The sequence below is a fragment of the Petaurus breviceps genome, unplaced genomic scaffold (assembly GCF_028583685.1).
Source record: "Petaurus breviceps papuanus isolate PSGF00001 unplaced genomic scaffold, PetGlider_PUasm1.0 90823, whole genome shotgun sequence".
NCBI classification, from domain to species: domain Eukaryota; kingdom Metazoa; phylum Chordata; class Mammalia; order Diprotodontia; family Petauridae; genus Petaurus; species Petaurus breviceps.
The window spans coordinates 16,734,711-16,754,148 of NW_027187352.1; the positions used below are offsets into that span (position 1 = coordinate 16,734,711).

General features: G+C 37.7%; 1 protein-coding gene across 24 annotated transcripts in view; it reads right to left on the reverse strand.

The window, feature by feature from the left end:
* DLG2 (discs large MAGUK scaffold protein 2) overlaps nucleotides 1-19,438 on the reverse strand; it is a 2,470,643-nt gene that overhangs the window by 476,027 nt on the left and 1,975,178 nt on the right. Inside the window, exon 1 of one of the 24 annotated variants that reach the window (XM_069070990.1) lies at nucleotides 15,266-15,448. The exons of the other annotated variants lie outside the window; for them this stretch is intronic. The gene's annotated coding sequence lies outside the window, so the exon portion shown is untranslated. Of the gene's footprint in view, nucleotides 1-15,265; nucleotides 15,449-19,438 lie in introns of those variants that run through there. 24 annotated transcript variants of the gene reach the window in all.

Here is a 19,438-nt window from a genome sequence, read left to right on the forward strand (position 1 = left end):
CTCTCTCTCTCTCTGTCTCTCTCTCTCTCTCTGTCTCTTCTCTCTGTCTCTCTCTCTCTCTGTCTCTCTCTGTCTCTCTCTGTCTCTCTCTCTCTCTGTCTCTCTCTGTCTCTCTCTCTCTCTCTCTCCTTCCCTCTAGTATTGGTTTCTATGCTGAAAGGAGGTCAGAAAGCTTAAAAAAGTAAAACAAAATGCTGCCAGTTAAAGGTCATTTTAAAATATAATTGGGGAAAGAAAACAAAAACAAAATCTTTCTTAATCTTCTGGGAGTGTATTTTATGCCCACTCACCCCAGTTCTCTAGTCTGGAGGGGTGGGGTTGTATTTATATATAATGCAGAAGGTAAGATTTTTTTTTCTTCTTCCTCTAAAGGAGATTTCTCCTAGGACATACTCCCAGAATGGGGAATTTAGGATGATTACATTGAAAGCCTATATGCATCATCTTTCTGAACTGTGATCTTTTTAGAGATCTTGGAGATCCTGACCTCAAAATTCTACAGAGAGTTGGAAGGATCTTGAAATCCCTTCCAGAGACTGGTCCAGAACCCTACCCTTATATAAATGGACATCTCACCCCTCCAGGCCAGATGGTTGCTTATTCTTTTCTTCTGTATTTACAAAGATATTATTTTATTGCCATCTTCACTCCCCCATAATTCTTATATTCAACTGATTTTCCACTTGATTTTAGGTGAACTTGTTTCCATTTCTTTGGTCTTCTGTGGCACAGTGAGCAATTCTTCATGAGACCAAAGGATCATAAATTGAGAGTTAGAAATGATCGAGGCCACCTAAAGAGTTTCAGCCCTATCATTATATAACTGAGGAAACTGAGACCCAGAGAAGTTAAGTGACTTACCCAAAGTTACCCAGGTAGTACAAAGCAGAGTCTGAATTTGAATGCAGGGCTTGACTCCCAAACTAGCATCCTCCCCACCATGCTATATCAACCTCCTTCTAAAATCTCATCATCTATCTGATGGCAATCATTACCAATCTCTTAACTTGATCTACCTTAACTAAACAGATATTTCTTTAAGTTTTACTTAAAGAAACAGTCTTTTATTTTTCTTCCTTTTAAAGATTTTGGCAAATCTCCTCATTCTTCCTAAAGCACAGAGGTGAATGAAAAATAGCATATTGGAAAACACAAGCAACTTGCAGTCAGAAATACTGTAAAGGTCTTAGCTCTGCACTTGGTTCACAGCAAAGTCTTGCATCCAGCTCTGCCATGACTCCCCAGGCAACTTCTATCCTGCTTAAACAGCCTTATCATTCTGGCAACACTTCTGCCCCATAGCCTTCTCCCTTAATTGGTGAGTTCCTCTCTGAACCTCTATTTCAGGAAGTACCCACATTAGCCACTCTCACTCCAAACTTGACTCAGCCCATAAGTCCTCAGACTGCTTCTTCACCTTGCTCCCCATGGGTACCTTACCCTTCCCTCTTTTTGAGTCCCTTTAAGGGGTCCTCATTAGAATGTAAGCTCTTTGGGGGGCAGGGGTTTGTTTTTCCTTTTCTTATATTTTGCATTCCCAAAGCTTAGGACAATGCTTGGCACATAGTAAGAGATTAATAAATGTTCTTTCCTCTGTCAGTCTCTCTCAATCAACAAATATTTATTAAGCTCATGCTATATGCCAGGCACTGTGTTGGGTACTAGGGATACAAGTACTGAGAGAAATGATTATGAAATAACTAATTGTTAATATTGGAGAGACACATAATTTTTTTTTACTTTCTTAAACCTTATTCTCTACTAAGTCAAGTCAAAATATAAAAGACATTGCTGATAATGAGATTGGATTAACTTTCTCCTCAATCTTGTTCAGACTCCACCTAGGTGAGAAAGTCCATTATGTTCTACTCAGGTTTGGGTGGGGATCAATTACCAATAAATAAATGCCCAAGGTGGGCCTCAATTTGGAAGTAAATGACATGCTCAAAGTCACTCACCCAATCATTCTTCCTCATTTCTTGTTAACCAATCAGATTAGTCTGTCACCCTCAGAAACATTTACTCCTACAAGGGCATGTAAGAATTGAGTGCGTTCTATGAAGGGTCTTTGGCATTCCAGAGTGTCACTGACACCATTTATTAATTATATACTAGCATGATTAATAAACTAATTAATTACCTAGAAATTATGTCTCTCAAACTTTTTATACTTTGTAGTACAATGATTGAAATAATCAATACTTACAAAGAGCTTAAATTCTAGTGGAAAAGATAATATATTCTTCTATAAGTATAAAGAGAATAAACAGTAGTTAAATAAGCTGAGAGATAGTATATGATTTTTAGCAAATCATCATAATTTTTAGCAAATTAATATATTTAACTCATGGTCAATCATTATTTCCAGGTCTTTTCCCACCCTGCTAAACTGATTGGTGTTATTTGTGGTTTGGCTATATGAGCCACAATTTACTTATTCCTGCTAAATTTCTTTCTAGTTGTACCTAATTCTCAAGGTCACAGGTTTTATTTCTTATATTTCAGGGTAAAAGAAGCTGATTTCCATCTCAGAAACATTTTCAGAGGTGAATGTTTTAAAAATAAGTTTCTCCAATGATATAACTTGTTTTAAATGCCAACTGTACTGTAACTTTATTAATTTATTATCTACATTTCATTCTACCATCTTTACCATTTCCTACACACATGCCAATGATAATGATCAAGTCAGTATTTACAAGAGGGGGTAAATAGGCCCACGAGACCCAGCCTTGGATGGAAACCCAAGACATCATCCAATCCATCTCCCTCCTTGAATTACTCCAACATATTAATTATCTAAGAGAGATGAAAGTGGGGTGGCCAGGTGGTGCAGTGAGTAAGAGCACTGGTCCCAGAGTCCAGATGACCTGGGATCAAATCTGGGCTCTGATACTTAGCACCACACCCAGAAATAACTGGCCTTGAGCAAGTTACTTAACCCCAATTGCTTTAAAAAAAAAAAAAAGATGAAAGTAATTCCTGATTGTGAAGCTTTTTAAAAATGAAGATGCCACAATTTCTCTTTGTCTAACAATGTTTTATATGGCTCTAGTTGAAGTCTGCTTTTAAAAATTCATTCATCTATGTTAATGGAGAAGGTTAATTTTCACCATAAGCCTTGCAATATTCTTTGTATTTGCATACAGGTATTTACATAAAGGGAGGTCTCAGCTTCTCTGCTCTCAAATAAACTTATCTCTTTAAAACTTTTTTTTTTAATTACAGAATCATGAATTTTCAAGTGTTGGCCTTTGAAATTTTCTGGTCCAACTACTTGTTTATCGTCTCCCTCAATTGATTATGAGCTCCATAAGAGCAGGGACTGTCTTTAGTGTCTCTTTGTATCCTCAGTGCTTAGTATAAAGACTGGCAGTATAAAGTGCATAATGAATGCTTATTGGCTGTCAAACTTATAGTCCACAAGAAGATCAATGCAAAATTCTACAATGCATCTAGGAACCAGATTAAAATGTAACTGGGAAATGCTTAACAAAAGAAATATAAAAATATAATATAACATAGATAATGTGAATTTTTGGTTTTCTAAGTAGATTTTCAGGTACAAGTATCTGTTTCTGCTCTAGATACATCTGATCGAAGATAACATTGTGCATATTACATCCATCTCAGACCTTCCCAAAAGAGACCTGTAACCACTCAAAAGAGGTTGACCTGACCATCATTGGAGAAAAAAAAAAAACAGATGGATGAAGAATATCTTTTATCCTGATTACAATATGCATCTGTAAAGAAAACACACAGATTTTGTTTATCAGTATGCATATGTGTGACCTACAGTACAGTTGGATGAGTTGAAGAAGAAGATAAGAGCAAGCTGGATTGTGTTTGGGAAATTCCAAAGATCCTTTAATGATTATAAGCTTCCCACGACGCGTATTTCTAATAACATTCTACTTGTGTTGCAATATGCTGTAAACATTTCTCTCAAAATGCAAAAACTGATTCTTGGCACTGTATTCTAAGAATTGCCTGAGTAGTGTAGAGAGGAACAGGAAAATGATGGACACATTTTTGTTTTGTTTCAATTTATGGGCATCCTAAAGAAGAAGTGTACAAATTACATAAGCACTTTATGTGATTGTGAGGGTTGCAGGCAAAAATATTTCATTTTATCTTCACAGAAACCCTGTGAATTAGGCAGGTCAGATATTATTCCCAGTTCCTAGATGAGGAAACTGAGGCTAAACAAAGTTAAGTGAAAAGCTACTAAGTAATGGAGTTGGGATTTGACCCTGGATCTGTAGATTCTAAGTCCTGTGCTTTTTGCACCAATACAATGGAATCTGAAAGGATATTGACTGAAAGATTCTGATTGATGCCTAAGCAACAGCTTTGATGAACAGCTCTCATTTTGCATCCTCCTGTTACCAGAGCAGAGAGGCATAGCACAGGCTCCCATGGCCATACAAAAGCAGCCATTTATTAGGGGGTTCAGTATTACTCCCACACACCACCAGTGGGGATCTTTAACAGTGTCCCAGAGGTGCTTAAGTACAGCAGGGATCATTTCAGTGGTCTGACCTATGTGTGCATCTAACAAGCCTGTCCTCTAGTCAGATCCATTTCAAATCCCAGCTTTTTACATTTTCACTTGCTTGATGGCAGGGACCATGGCAATATCTCTGCTATATGCAGTATCTTGGCAACTCAAGGCTTAATAAAGAGCTATTATTAGCACTAATCAAATTTGGACAATAATTTCAGTACATTTGTCTTGGAAAAAAAGTAGCTAAGAGCTACAAATGAAAATGGATTTTTAATAATGAAAAAATACAATTGGATTTTCTTGTGGGATTCCATCTAATAATTGGCACAAGACTTCAATTAAAATAACTAAGGTACAGAACACAGGGGACTGGTACTAGCAAATGATTTCATGCTTGGGGGTAGGAAACTAGGGCAGAATCTAAAGTGACCTCATCCTCCATCAGGTAAAAAAAAGAAATTAAAACAAGCCTGATGCATACATGTGAACAGATTGCATTTTCAGCATCATCTTAGGAGTGCATATATAGCATGAAGGGTAAGATGTGCTGATACACGTAGGGGAAGCACTGCCATTGGGCCTTTCTCTTCACTTAGGGCCAAGGCCAATGTGAACACTCCCTAGGGTGTCTCTGCACATTTGGCCATGCTTTATGCAGTCATCACTTCTTTCCTATAGTCACAGAAGACATATCCTTATTCTTCACTACAGCTATTCTCTCTACCTACATTCTTGATTCCGGTCCCTCTTGCCTCCTCCATGATCTTTCTCCAGTAGTCATCCTATATTATGTATTTCTTCTTCCCCACTATGCCTTCCCTTCCTATCTTGAAATATATTTTCTGCTCCTAAAATTAAATACCCTCCTTTGACAATTTTTTCCTTGTCCAAGCAACTCTCTCATCCCTTTCTTTCCCTCCACGGTTGAACTTAAAAATTACTGCTTACAACCAACGTTTCTACATTTTCCTGAATGCTTTGCAATTTGGATTCTGTTTTATGTATCTCTTGAAACTGTTCTTTCTAAAATCACCCAGTATCACCTAATCATGCTCAATGAATTCAAATCAGCAGACCTGACAAATTATGTCAGGGGACTGAAAGAACTAGAATATATGTTTGTTGAGTTTCTGTTAGTGACTTTTGATCTGTGGAGACCAGATGAAGATCCACACGATTATATAGGGGAGAGAAGTTATCTATGCACCATATTAAGTGTATTGAACACAGATGTTATTCTAATTTTTTTTTTAAATGGAAAGAGGTTGGAATCTCCAAATTAAAGGAGAGATACCATGGTTTTACATAAACCTGGCAAAATGCAATAACATGTTAAAGGAAGGGTTTATGAATATATAAAAAGGAACAGTGATCACTAAAAGCCAATATGGCTTCATCAAGGACACATAGCGCAAGACTATCCTCATTGATTGTTTTTAATGGGTAACTAGATAAATAGATTAGGAATGGGGTGAATACATAGCACATACAAACACAAGTATTTCATGCTCATCTTGTGAAGAAGATGGAAAGATGTAAGCTTAAGTTGGGCACAACTACATGTGGATCCTTGGACAACTAGAACAGCATAGGTCTACTCTGGTCCTAACACTAAAACATAATGCATACAATATGACATTAAATACATATTTTCAGAATTTTATGGTAAAACCTCAAGTTTTCTAGGTAGAGATGATCACCAACTAAATGTCTATACTACAATTACTCTTAGAACACAAAATGTGAACTGGGCCAGGTCTTCACAAAGATTAAAATCATGGAAAGAAAAAAAAACATGAATAATCAAATATTTAACTCTGAATCCCTCTCCTGCCTGCCAGTGACCTGTCTCTGTTTTCCTCTCCACTCTGGTCTTAAAATTTATTTTTTCTGACTGAGATTTGAGTCACAGTTTGGTAACTTGACTGTGGTCTTCCATGTTCCTTTAACTGGGTTGGCAAATTGCCTTAGACTTAATGGATTCCTGAACTTCCTTCCTTTTAGATTGAGATTCAAAAGACCCGGATTTGTGTCCTGGCTCTTTTACTGACGAGTTATGTGACTTAGGATAAAACACTAAGTCTCTCTAAGTCTCAGTTTCCTTATCTTTAAAATGGGGATGATAATAATTTCATTATCTAGTTCCCAAAGCTGTACTGAGAATTAAATTACATAATGTGTGGACAAGAAGACAAACATTTATTAAGCACCTATTATATGCCAGGAGTTGTGTTAAGCACTTTAAAAATTGATCTCATTTGATCCACACAACAACCCTGGGAAGTAGGTGCTATTATTATACCCATTTTACAGTTGAGGAAACTGAGGAAGATGGGTGTTAATTGACTTGCCAAGAGTCAAACAACTAATAAATGCCTGAGACTGGATTTGAACTTAGGTTTTTTTTTTTTACTCTAAGCCTAGGACTCTACCCATTCATTATGCCAATTAGCTGCCAAAGTCATGTGAAAATTTTTTTTAAAACAGCAAAACATTACATGCATATGATATTATCATTAACATTTTATTTATCACGGAATCATAGATCTGAGGGTTGGAAGGGACCTCAGTAGATATCTATTCTAACACAAACATGAAAGGAATCCCCATTATAACATATCTGACATGTCTCTGTCGGAAGACCTCCAAGGAGGTAGAACTTACCTTATTTGTGTATATTATTTTTTAATATGATTTGTTATCTTACTCATGGCGATGATCACGTACAGATTTTATTTTTGCTGTTTTCAAAGGTGTCCAGACAGGATACTGGATTATAAATCAAGGATTCCTTTAATATTTTGGTCTTGTCTTTCATGATTACTGGCCTTAGCTAATAGTTATACTGGCTCCATACATAAAGAACACATTGTCCCCCATGCCTGATACATACTCCTTTCTCATTCTTGCTTCTCAAAATCTTTATATTGTTTTAGCAGCTAGTTCAGTTACTGTCTTCTTTGTGAAGCTTGACTTCCTCACCTCAAGCTGTAAATTTTCTCTTTCTGTCTCCCTCTCTCTCCTCGTATTACTATGCATTGATATATTTAAAATTATTTTTTCCAATTAAAAAGCATTTCATTTCTCTCCCTCTCACCTCTCCCTACTGAAAAGAATATAACCAAATCCTTGTAATAAATATCAATAGTTAATATTATAACATTTTTGTTATTTATTATATTATTTATTATACCCCATATTTAGAATAGTATTCAAGCTTTGAGGTCAGGGGTTAATTCTTTATTTTATGTTCACTGTCCATAGTACAAGCCTTGTACATAAAAAAAAAAAAACTTAACTGTTTACAGTATTTAATTTAGTTGAACTGATTCAACAGGAAGGGCCTGGGTTACTTTCCTTGGTATACAGGAAGTGAGTAGAATTTGCTTGCTCGAGATAAAATTTGATCTCCCAAAGAAGATTTAGTGTCAGAATCATACAAAATTTAAAGAAAAGTGTTGTGCCCACAGTCATCATCATCCTCATCATCATTATAATGTGTTTAGGTTTGCAAAACACTTTACAAATATCATTTCATTTAATCCATCACAGAAACTTTGGGAGGAAGCATAAAGCTTTGATGGTAAGGACACTGTAAATAGGGACTAGTTCTAGGTACTTTCCCAGGTATTGTCCCTCCTGCAATAGAAGTAGGTTGGATTAGATACTTTCTAAAGGTTCCCTCCTCTCCCCGCCTCCCAGATTTAAATTCTCTGTTCAATGTTAGCTGGGAGGGGGGGGGGGCAACCAAAAAATAAACCCCAACCGAAGCTAGTCAATTTCTTAAAAAAAAAAAATGTAAGAGCGTTTTGTTTGTTTGTTTAATACCCCCAAAACCACTCTTCATTGTGGACAAACTGAATTGTATTTGAAGTTGAAATTTTTAATTAAGTTTACATCTCTTGCTGGAGGCTGCTGCTCTTGCTAAAGACTAATACCATTTCTGACAATAGCAGAGAAAAAGACGCAGACCTAAATTCATCTGCATTTCTTGGAAGAGGGGCAGAAATGGAAAACCAGAGTTGGTTATTTCCATAACCTAACCCATTAAAAACTAGCATTTTGGGTGGATGGGATGAGCACGGGGGCTTGCACAAAACCCTAGATTCTTAGAGCTGCATGAAACCTCAGGAATCAAAACCATACCTAAAATGCCCTTTAGAAAATTCCTGGCCAGTGATCATTTGATTTCTACTCAAAGATATCCTTAAAGTGAAATTTCTTATCTCCCAAGGAGGCAGCACATTCCACTCTTGCACTACTCTAGTTGTTAGAAAATGATTCCTTATATTGAGCTGAAATCTGCATTCCCGAATGTTCCCCTGATTGCTCCTGGTTCTGCTCCGGAAGGCCTAGCAGGAGATACACAAATCTTTCTTCCACATGATAGCCCTTCAAATACTTGAAACTTCCTAAATCTCTTCTTGAGGATAAACGTTTCCCATGTCCTTTAACTGAACCTCTTGTACTTAGCATAGTACTTGGCACACAGAAGTTGTTTAATAAATGTTTGTTGACTCTGCCTCTGAGGCTCTTTTCACTATCCTGGTCAGCTACCTCTGAAAATACACCTGTGTGTCATTGTCCTTCCCAAAATGCAGCACCCAGAATGGAACCTGATGAGGAATATGTGATCTGACCAGGGTAGAATACAGGCCAGACCTCCCTCATTCTGGACCCTGTATTTCTATCAATGTAGCCTAAGGTGATAGCAGCTTTTTAGCTGCCATTTCATACTCTTGACTTGTAATACACTTGGAATCTACTAAAAGTCCTAGATTTTTTTCAACAAAGCTGTTGTCAAGTCATGCCTTCCCTTTCAGAACATATGCAAGTCATTTTTCTAAACTCAGGCATAGGACTTTACATTTTATTATTTGGACCATTGCTTTAATATATCAAGCTCCTTTTTGATCCTGACTGATCCTGACTGACCCTCTTTGGGTCAGTCAATACCAAAGACTGATAAAAGTGTAGAACAGTACAGGACTAAAGACATATCTCTGAGACATTCCCCTAGATACCTCTCTCCAAGTTGATATGCATTCTGTAAGAACTACTTACTCTGTGGTTCAAGTCAATCAACAGTGCCAAATCCATGCGACTGCTATCACTTAATTTTATGTGGTTTATATTTGTCTACAACTATAACATGAGAGAATTTGTTAAATGTTTTACTGAACATTAATGCATTATTGATGAAACTGAATTGGTCTCACCGTTCTGGAAGGAAATTTGGAACTATGTCCCCAAAGTCACTGTATTATATTAAGAAATGAAGAAATAGATTTAGAGAAACTTGGTGATTTTTATATGAACTGATGCAGAGTGAAGTGAGAAATCCCAGTGTATTGTATATAAGGCATTCCACTGATAAAGTTTCTCTGTTTTCTCAGATGTTAAAATTGACTTTTCAAAATAATATCTAGAACACCATATGACTCTATATTTAAGGACTTATATTAGTAAAAAAAAATGCAATTATCATCGTTGGAGCCTTTTTGCTTATGCTGGACAAGAATACTATAAAATAGGATGACCAAATATCCCTTGGCATAATGTTTTACATTTCCTTGAGGAATAATATGATTAAACAAATTCTGCTAACTCCTTTATTTGTCTCTCCAAGGAGAAGCCTATTCTTCCATTTAGCTGTAATCTTTTTTTTTTATCCACCAGAAGAATATAAATGTTGATGGTTCAGTTCTTCTATTAATCTGGCAATTCATTGATACTTAGACAATGAGTGCCAATAGTTAATTTAATGTTAAGATGTTTCAAAAACTATGATTTTTTTTTTTTTGGTATCCTCTAGACCCCTTTTCACCTTCCCATCTTGTACAAATACTTTTGAAGCACTATGGAATGTCTAGAACTGACAGCCATTTAAAATTTTTCTTTAGCTAACGTGTTGCCATGGCCAAAGAATTTATCCCTTTGTGGCCAGTGTAATGGTAATGAGCCTCTATATCTTTAGCTAGGTTAGTACTGGGAGAACAGATATGATTTGTAGACAGTATTTTACTCTGTGTCAGAGACTGAAGAGAGAGGGAAATTTTACTGAGAATTTGAGATCCATCAACCCAAGTCAACAGACACTTTGTTTCTCAGTAACTAAATAATTAAGTTGGCCTAAAACACCATGATTAAAAGTTTGTTGACAATGTGTCTCAGGTTTAAGAAGCAAAAAAGGCAAAAAGACCTATAGGATGTTCAGAAGTCTTATACCTAAAGATCATGAATCCTTTTTCATGAAAAGAGTTGGGAGGTAATGGAATTGATAAGCATCGAATATCACATACATAGAGAAAATAAAATGGAGTTTGTCTTCACAGAAAGAAAACAGCTATCTTCTGACATGGGAGTCACATCAGATTCAGTTGTCTGTATCCAGTCAGATTATCAACTAAATAGAATTGTTGCCCTAACAAGTACAACAGCTTCAACCTGGCCTGTTCAAATAGAGTAAAGTATTGAAAATTAGGAAATGGAAAAAAAAGGTAACTTTGAAGATCACAATTTCCGTAGGATGTCAAACCAGTGGAAAGCAGTCTCTGTAATGATGAGGTCCAAATCATCTAGAAACTACCTTAGACAACAAACACTAGCTCTCCTCATCAAGCACAGGGAAGGTAAAGGCAACATTTCAAGCATTAAATCAGAATTTGTTCAACACAGAAAGTGTGCTAGAGATTCTGCTAGGTGCTAGTGATACAAGGATGAAAAGACAGGCCCTGACCTCAAGGGGAAAAAGCAAGTGTGGTGTAATATAAAGAATATTGATTTCAGAATAAAAAATCTTAAGTGGAATTCTTACCTCTGATTTTTCTTAACTGTGTAAATATGAATAAATTACCACAATTCTCCAATCCTTATTAGAATGAAAGATCCTTGAGGGCAGGGAATGTTTTTCTTTTTTGTGTTGTATTCTTATCATCAAGTACAGGCTTTTCCAACAGTAGTGCTTAACAAATGTTTGTGGAATTGAACTGGACATAATAATACTGCATTACTGACATGAAAGGGTTATTGGATCATTAAGTCATAGATTTTGAACAAGAAAATACCAAAAATCTAGTCTAATATTTTTATCTTTTTAAGATGAGAAAACTGAGGTTCACAGAGGTTAAAATTTACCCAAGGTCACATGAGGACTAAGTATCAGAAATGGGATTTGAACTCAAGTCCCATGAGAGTTCAGGTGAGAAGTAAAGAGGATCTAAATTGTGGAGTAAAAGGGATGGATACAAGGTATGACATGGAGAAATAATGGGTGATTTGGCAGTTCTTTTGTTATTGGGAGTGAAAAAGAGAGTGGAAAATTGAATATTGTTACAAGATTATGATGCTAGATGACTAGAAAGATGGTGGTTCCTTCTACCAAAGTAGGGAAAGTAAAAAGAGGGGTGCATTTTTTTCAGGGAAAGATAATTCCTTCCCTTCTAGTTATGTTGAGCTTCAGATTCTTATTATACATCCAGGTGAAGCTATCTTACAAGAAGTTGGTGATGGAGGACTGAAGCTCAGGAGATAAAGGCTGAATACGTGGGTTTGGGAGTTAGCAGAATGAACATGATATATTAGTCCACTGTAGTTGGTGAGATGACCAAAATAGCATATAGAGAGAGAAGAGAGGAGAGCTCAAGATAAGTACACTGGAGGATATCAAATTATCATATTCTAACAACAATAATATTAATATTAATAATATTTGTATAGTTAAACATATATACTTCATCTATTTCTACAGTGCTTTAAGGTTTGCAAAGAATTCTACATGCTATTTTCTTTGATCCTTACAATGACCCTTTGACATAGGTGTTATTATTATACCTATTTTACAAATTAGGAAACTGAGGCTGAGAGAGGTTAAATAATTTGCACAGAGTCACATAGGTGGAAAGTGTCTTAGCCAGGATCCACCTTCAAGTCTTTTTGACTTAAGGCCCAATACTCTATCCACTCTGCCACCTAGCTTCCTTCTAAATGTAGAATTCATTTTTCATACTGAACACAATCAAGAGCTATTCTACATTTAAAATGGACATTTAACAGAATCATAGAACCTTAGAAGTAGAAGGGACCCCAATCTTACCATAGCTGATACAGTTACATTTTGGGGGAGATCAGCTACTTTAAAACAGCGATGTAATTTTGGCTTTTTCCAGTTCTCATTCTAACTTTTTAATTCAGTCAGCAAATATTTTCTTTGGGTCTATGAGGCTCCAAACCTCATCCTAGGACCCTGTCCTATCTCTTTACAGTTTTGTATAGTCTTTCACACCTGAACAGAATTTCTCCTTCAGTTCTCTCGCCTTCTGTCTGGTGACAAACTTCCCTTCTGCTTCAGTGTAGCCAAAAAAAAGATTAAAATGTAACTGGGAAGCATTTACAACAAAATAAAATTTTAAAATAATACAACATAGATTATATTAATACGTGCTTTTCTAAGTCAATATGTGATCCACAGGGATCCTTCTTTTGAGGTCAGAGTTGGGAGAGCTGGTTCAGATTTGAAAGAATTCACTTAGACCTTCTTATTAGCCAATGGGAGCTTTATTGATGCAAAAGCATATGGACCAGAGATTTAGCAAGGAGCTAAATAAAGGCACTAATATAGGAAAAGGACCAGACTTATATAGACAGAAAGCTATACAGCCTGTAGGATGATGATGTGAGTTTTAGAGTTTCTAAAGGGGGATGGAGATTTAGGGACAAGATAAGTCTTGCAAGATAAGGATACAGAATGAGGATGATGAATGACACAAGATAAAGGGGACAAGGGAATCCCATGACCCAGTATGGGGGGAGACAGGGAATTTTATTGTCCCAAATAAGGGGAAGTTTTGTGGCATTTCAAGATAAGGGGGGACTTTGGGGACCCAGAGAATGAGCAACTCAACCTTTAGGGCACCTTTGTACTTTAGGGTGCATTTAGAGGATAAACCAGGGGAAGGGCAACTCAACCTTTGTTTCCACATCACTTCCGTATGACTTGTTTTGTCATTTCAACTGTTTCTGACTCTAGGTGACCTCATTTGGGGTTTTCTTGGCAAAGATGCTGGAGTGTTTTACCATTTTCTTCTCTAGCTCATTTTACAGATGAGGAAATTGAGGCAAACAGGGTGAAGGGACTTGCTCAGGGTCACACAGTAAGTAAGTATCTGAGGCTGGATCTGAACTCATGAAGATGAGTCTTCCTGATTCCAAGCCTAGTACTTTATCCACTGTGCCACCTAGCTGCTCTCATGTAGGGTTTAGGGGACCTGTTTTTATTTGAATTTGGCATCTGTGTTTGTACAACCCTATAAAACTACAAGCTGTAAAGAAGGTGCCTATCTGCTTTGGTAAAAGAAGTTTCGTCACCTGGGAGTTCCTTCAAATAATGACATCATAGCGGTCCCTATCTAGGTGCCATATACCTATACTTTACAAATATATTCACATTTATTATGTCTTTTAATGCCCACAACAACCCAGTTAAGTAGAGAGTGAAAGCACTATTTCTTTTTTAGATGGGAAATCAAGGCTCAGAAAACTGAAGGGATCCACACAAGGCCATAGTTTTCCTATCAAGTCTTTATGATTCCAAGCTCAGTGTTCATTTCCACCATGCTGTGCTGTCTACCACTCCTATTGTATAGCCCTATAAAAAATGAACCATCACTACTTATCTTACCAATATGCCATCATGGTTAGCCTTTGTATTTTAAGATGAAACTCCTGATTATGGACAGTCCTTTCAGGAGGAAGAATGGAGGATGAAAGGGCATAGGTGTCTGAAAGGAACCATCAAGAAATAATAAACCTTGCTAAGACCTACTTTGCAAAAGGATACTCTTTTGACTAGCAGGTCAGTTAGAAATGTCTATTACCATTTGTAATCAGTTTTTTTTTCATCTGCATTAAAGAACTGACTATTCTGGGCATGCTATTAATCATCCTAGACATTAAGTCCATCCCAGACTTTAATGGTTAACTCAGAGGTGACTTAATATCAGGCACTCTGCTACTCATTTCCCCTTTCCCCTAGGGTTCTTAATAAGACCCTTGACATTCCTTGAGAGCCTGAGTAATCAATGCCTAATTCGGTTACCTTTACAAAGGACTAGATTCCAGCTCTCACCTCTGGAGTCTTTGAACTGTTTTTTAGTCTACACCAGGGACAACTCTATGAAAGGCAAAACAATAAGATCCTGGCTGGGACCCAGCACCCTCAAACTCGTATCAGATTAGGGGCATAAGAAGGGGAAGTGAACATTAAGACAGTAAAGAAAAGGGAGCAGTCATGGGCTACAAAGAGAAAACAAGCAGTTGGCATAGCCAACAGTTCCCCTCAAAAGAATAAAACACTGTATTTGCAATTCTGGGGATCAATCAACACAAACAATGGCTAGGACCATAATGAAATATACATGACCCCCTCCCCTACCCCTCTTCTAATCGATTTTTCCCTGAAACTCACCCAGCTGTATCTTTTCCCCTCAAAGTCTCCAGTCTGCATGCTGTTTTTTTTTTTTTTTTATCATTCATTGTTCATGGCTAATGCATAGTTTTCCGAATGCCTTATTTTGTTAAGCAGCTGACTCTATGGGAAAGTTACCTTATGCGAGTGATAAACAGTAATGTGGTCCTTTGATTTTCTAAGCATACCCTCACGGCTCGCTCCCCTTCCGTTTCCCTTCCTCTCACCTCCCCATCCGTCTGCTGAACTATCCGCTTCTGGGACTGACTTTCAGTCATTTCTGCTCTTACCTTTGTTTCTGCCGCTGGTCTGCCTTTCTGTTCTCTCTGCAGCTGCTTCGGCTGCTTTTCTGTCTCTCCTTGATCCGATCCCCTTTCTTTTGGCTGATTTGCCTCAACTTTCCTACTGTGGAATTTGTTCCTTGATGGCTAAGCTCTCCCGCTGGCTTGAGAGGGCAGTCTGCTACTGCGTTTCCCCAGCTAACACAGCCCATCAGAAATTACTGTTCCCATGTAAAAGGGGGAATTCAGTGTTGTAGGAGCCTTCTCATTAACTTAAACAGAAAACAAGAGTTTCTGGTCCCCTGGCCACCCAGTCCACAAAAGCTAAACCTTTGATTGTAAAATTCAGGAAGACCAAAAGAGGGTTCTCCTACATTTAAAATAACAATGTCATCTGTGTAAGTATTTGTACAATTATATCTTAGACTGTATGAAATTGGCAGCATGCTGGGGAGGGAAAAACCTAAATTTAGAGGCAGTTTTGGTCCTGACTCTGCAATTTACTAGCTATGTAAGCAGGAGGCAAGTAATTTAATTTCTTTTATCCTCACTTTCCTCATCTGTACAATGGGCATAAACATCCTCTAATTAGTTACCTCACAAGGAAAGTGATTTGAAAACTTTAAAGTAAACTGTGTTTGAACTGTAAATAAATTGCAAATTATAGAATATCAAACCCAGAGGCTGTTTACTCTAATCCCAGTATTTTTACAGATCTCTGAGAACAGAGATCCCAGGACCACTTAGAACTTTCAGGAAGCTTAGAGATAGAGTCCCTGCAGATCAAGAAACTGAGGCCCAGTAACAGAGCTTCCAGACTTTTCCAGATCTTTATTGCCATGTAGCTATATTGACTCTAAAGTCAAAGCTATAAAAATATAAAAATCAGTGTGTGATCTGTAGGTGATCTCCAAAGGATTGTGCTACTCTAAAATTATGATTCTTTTATTCTCGATTAACTTTTATACCTCAGCTCCCTTGTTTCAGGGACCACTATTTCAGGAAGGGCCCCAACTATGCTTTACCTCTCTCCTTCCTCAATTTATTTTCTAGATTCCTTCTCTTCCTGCTGCCTACCATCTTCTTCTTCTTTGCCAACACACCCTTATGTAGGGTCTTCACCTGTTAGAATGTAAGCTCCTTATGGGCAATACTAGTTTTCTTTTGCTTGTATTTATATCCCTGGCACTAACACAATGCTTGCTTGGCTTAATAAGTTAAATGCATAATTAGTGTTCTTTTTATTGAATACTTCATCTGTAAAATGGGGCAACATTAATGTTCATTCTATCATCATCACAGAGATGCGAAGAGGAAAGAGGTTTTAAAATTGTAAAATGGTACAGGCATGTGGATTTTACAATGCTATTTTTAATTCAGCAAGCTGACCACTTGTGGTTACCTGTTGGTCTCAGAGGGTCAGCGAAATTCTTACAGGCTAATTGCTTGACTTGCAATCTCTTTTTACAGAAAAACCACACATTTCTATGCATGAAAGTGAACATTTACATATGGTACCGTGTGCTAGTTGGAATCGTTATATAGTTTCAGTAGAAGGTCTATTTTTATACTCAGTGTGGACCCTTGGGAAATATTCCTGCTTTGATCCAATCCCCTTGGGAAAAGATTTGTATTATGAGAAGTCCACTTAGATTGGAAGTTTATTTTGGCCTGAGAACTTCTTGCATAAAGGATACCACTGCTAACTCCTCCTATGGGGAAGACATGATTTCTATCAGGGTTCCTTGATCAGAGCTATTCCTGTGTATTCTCTCCTGCTGAGACAACATCTGGAGTGTTGTGTTCATTTCTGAGAACCACATTTCAGGAAGGACATTGAAAAGCTGGAGAGGGGCAGCTAGGTGGCACAGTGAATAGAGCACTGGCCCTGGAGTCAGGAGGACTTGAGTTCAAATGTGGCTTCAGACACTTAAAGGATGTGAGCCCCTGGGCAAGTCACTTAACCACATTGCCTCCAAAACAAACAAGCAAATTAAACAAAACAAACCTAAACAAAAAAAGAAATGAAAATGTGGATAGCATCTATAGCACAGTTACTAGGATAGTCAAAGTCCTGCAGATCATGATTTATGGGCACTAGTTAAAGCAACTATGTGTGTCTAGTCTAAGAAAAGAAGACTTAGAAACATTACTACAGGCTTCAACTGTTTGAAAAGCTGTCACTAGGAAGAGATTAGATTTCTTCTCCTTGGCTCTAGAAGGCAGAACCCAGAACAATGGGTAGAAGGTGTAAAGAAGGAAATTTAGGTATAATGTAACCCCTTCCTAAAAAAACAAACAAAACTCAAACCTTTCTAACAATCTGGGGTGTTCCATAGTGAAATGGATTGCCCTGCAGGGAGGTGGTGAGTTCTCACTGGAGGTCTTCGAGAAAGGGCTAGATGACTCCTTGTCTAGGATTCTCTTCATTTTCCATTGGCTTCTCTGCTTGGTTTTGACCCTATGGATATCATGCCTTTTCCAGGAGAAGCTCATCCTCTGAAATTTCATCATCCTAGAGAACGATTCAGGTTTGATGCCCCTCACCTCCTCAATGCTTTCAGTTGTCTTTTTCCTCTGAGCAGGGAGTGGAGCAATCATCATCTCCTAAAGCTTTCCTTTATAGAGGGCTAAGAACTTTCCAGCTAACTCTTCATTTTCCATCAGCTGCTCCTCTTGGTTTCAACCTCATGAACATCATGCCCTTATGTCAAGGTGTCATTTTCCCCATCACTTTTCAGCTTCCTGTTGTGCACTGTCTTCCCCCATCAGATAATAAGTTCTTTGAGGGCAGAGACAGTTTCTTTTTATTCATACTCCCAGTGTTTAGCACAATGCCTGTGCTCAATAAATGTTTATTGACTGACTACATTTTTTTTTTATCATTTTGGAGGGGAGGAGGCAAGGCATTTGGGGTTAAGTGACTTGCTCAAGGTCACACAGCTAGCAAATGTCAAGTGTCTGAGGCTGCATTTGTACTCAGGTCCTCCTGACTCCAGAACCAGTGCTCTATTCATTGTGCCACCTAGCTGCCCCTATTGACTATATTCTTATTCAGGTATGGGTTGGACTAGATGGTCTCTCAGGGCCCTTCCAGTTCTGAGATTCTGGGATTCTGTAGTAGATCAATCTGAATCTATATATCCAAGTCATTGAAAAAGGAAAACTCATGGCAGATTTCTTAACATGCATATCATGTAACTGTCAGCTCTTAACAGAACTGATTTTCTACCAGATAAAGCAATTTCCAGATAAAGGTCAGCCTTTATTTGGAATAAAAGGGAAAGTCATGCAAAATCCATAGCATTTGCCTCTTAGTTAACTCCAGGAGGACACGGGAAAAGAAATCATACTTTTTTTGTGTCCCACGGAGAGGTTTCCATAGAACATTTCAGACCTAGGCCTGGGCAGTGGATGAGAAGCAAATACAACAATGTGCAAATTACTGAAGGAAAGAGCAGTTAGTATTGGAAGCAGGACATGTAGTAAAGACATGGCATCAGTGTTGCATGTTGTTGGGAAATGAGTCACCTCCCCTTTCTGTACTTCAGTATCCTCATTTTAAAAGTATACTGAGGGGCAGTTAGGCGGTGCAGTTGATAGAGGACTGGCCCTGGAGTCAGGAGGACCTGAGTTTATATTCGGCCTTAGACATTTGACACTTATTGGTTGTATGATGCTAGGCAAGTCACTTAACTCTGCCTCACCAAAGGAGGGAAAAAAGGCATAAGAAGACCTTTAAGGTATCTCCAAGCTCTAACATTCTACATTTTTAACATATGAGGTTCTAGTGTCTCTCACTCTATATACTCTGTGAAAGGCAGGAAGGTGTAGTGGAAAAAAAGCTTATCTTAGCATCAAGAGAAAATGGGTTCAAATCCCACCTCTGATAATGACCAGTTTTATGACCTAGTATGAGTCATTTGACTTCTCTGACAGACAATAATAAGGACAAAGTTCCTTCCCAGGGTTGTTGTGAGTAATTCCCCAGGGTTGTTTTGAGAATCAAGTGAGATAATATATGTAAGACAGTTTGTAAACTAGGTTTTTGACAGCTGGGGACAACTTTTCCACGAACACAGTTTGAAACTTTCATGATTGAGGAGCTAGATTTCAGGGAACTAAGTTCATAGAGTTTAAGTGTCAGATGCAGGATCTGAACGTTCTCAAAAACCAAATTCA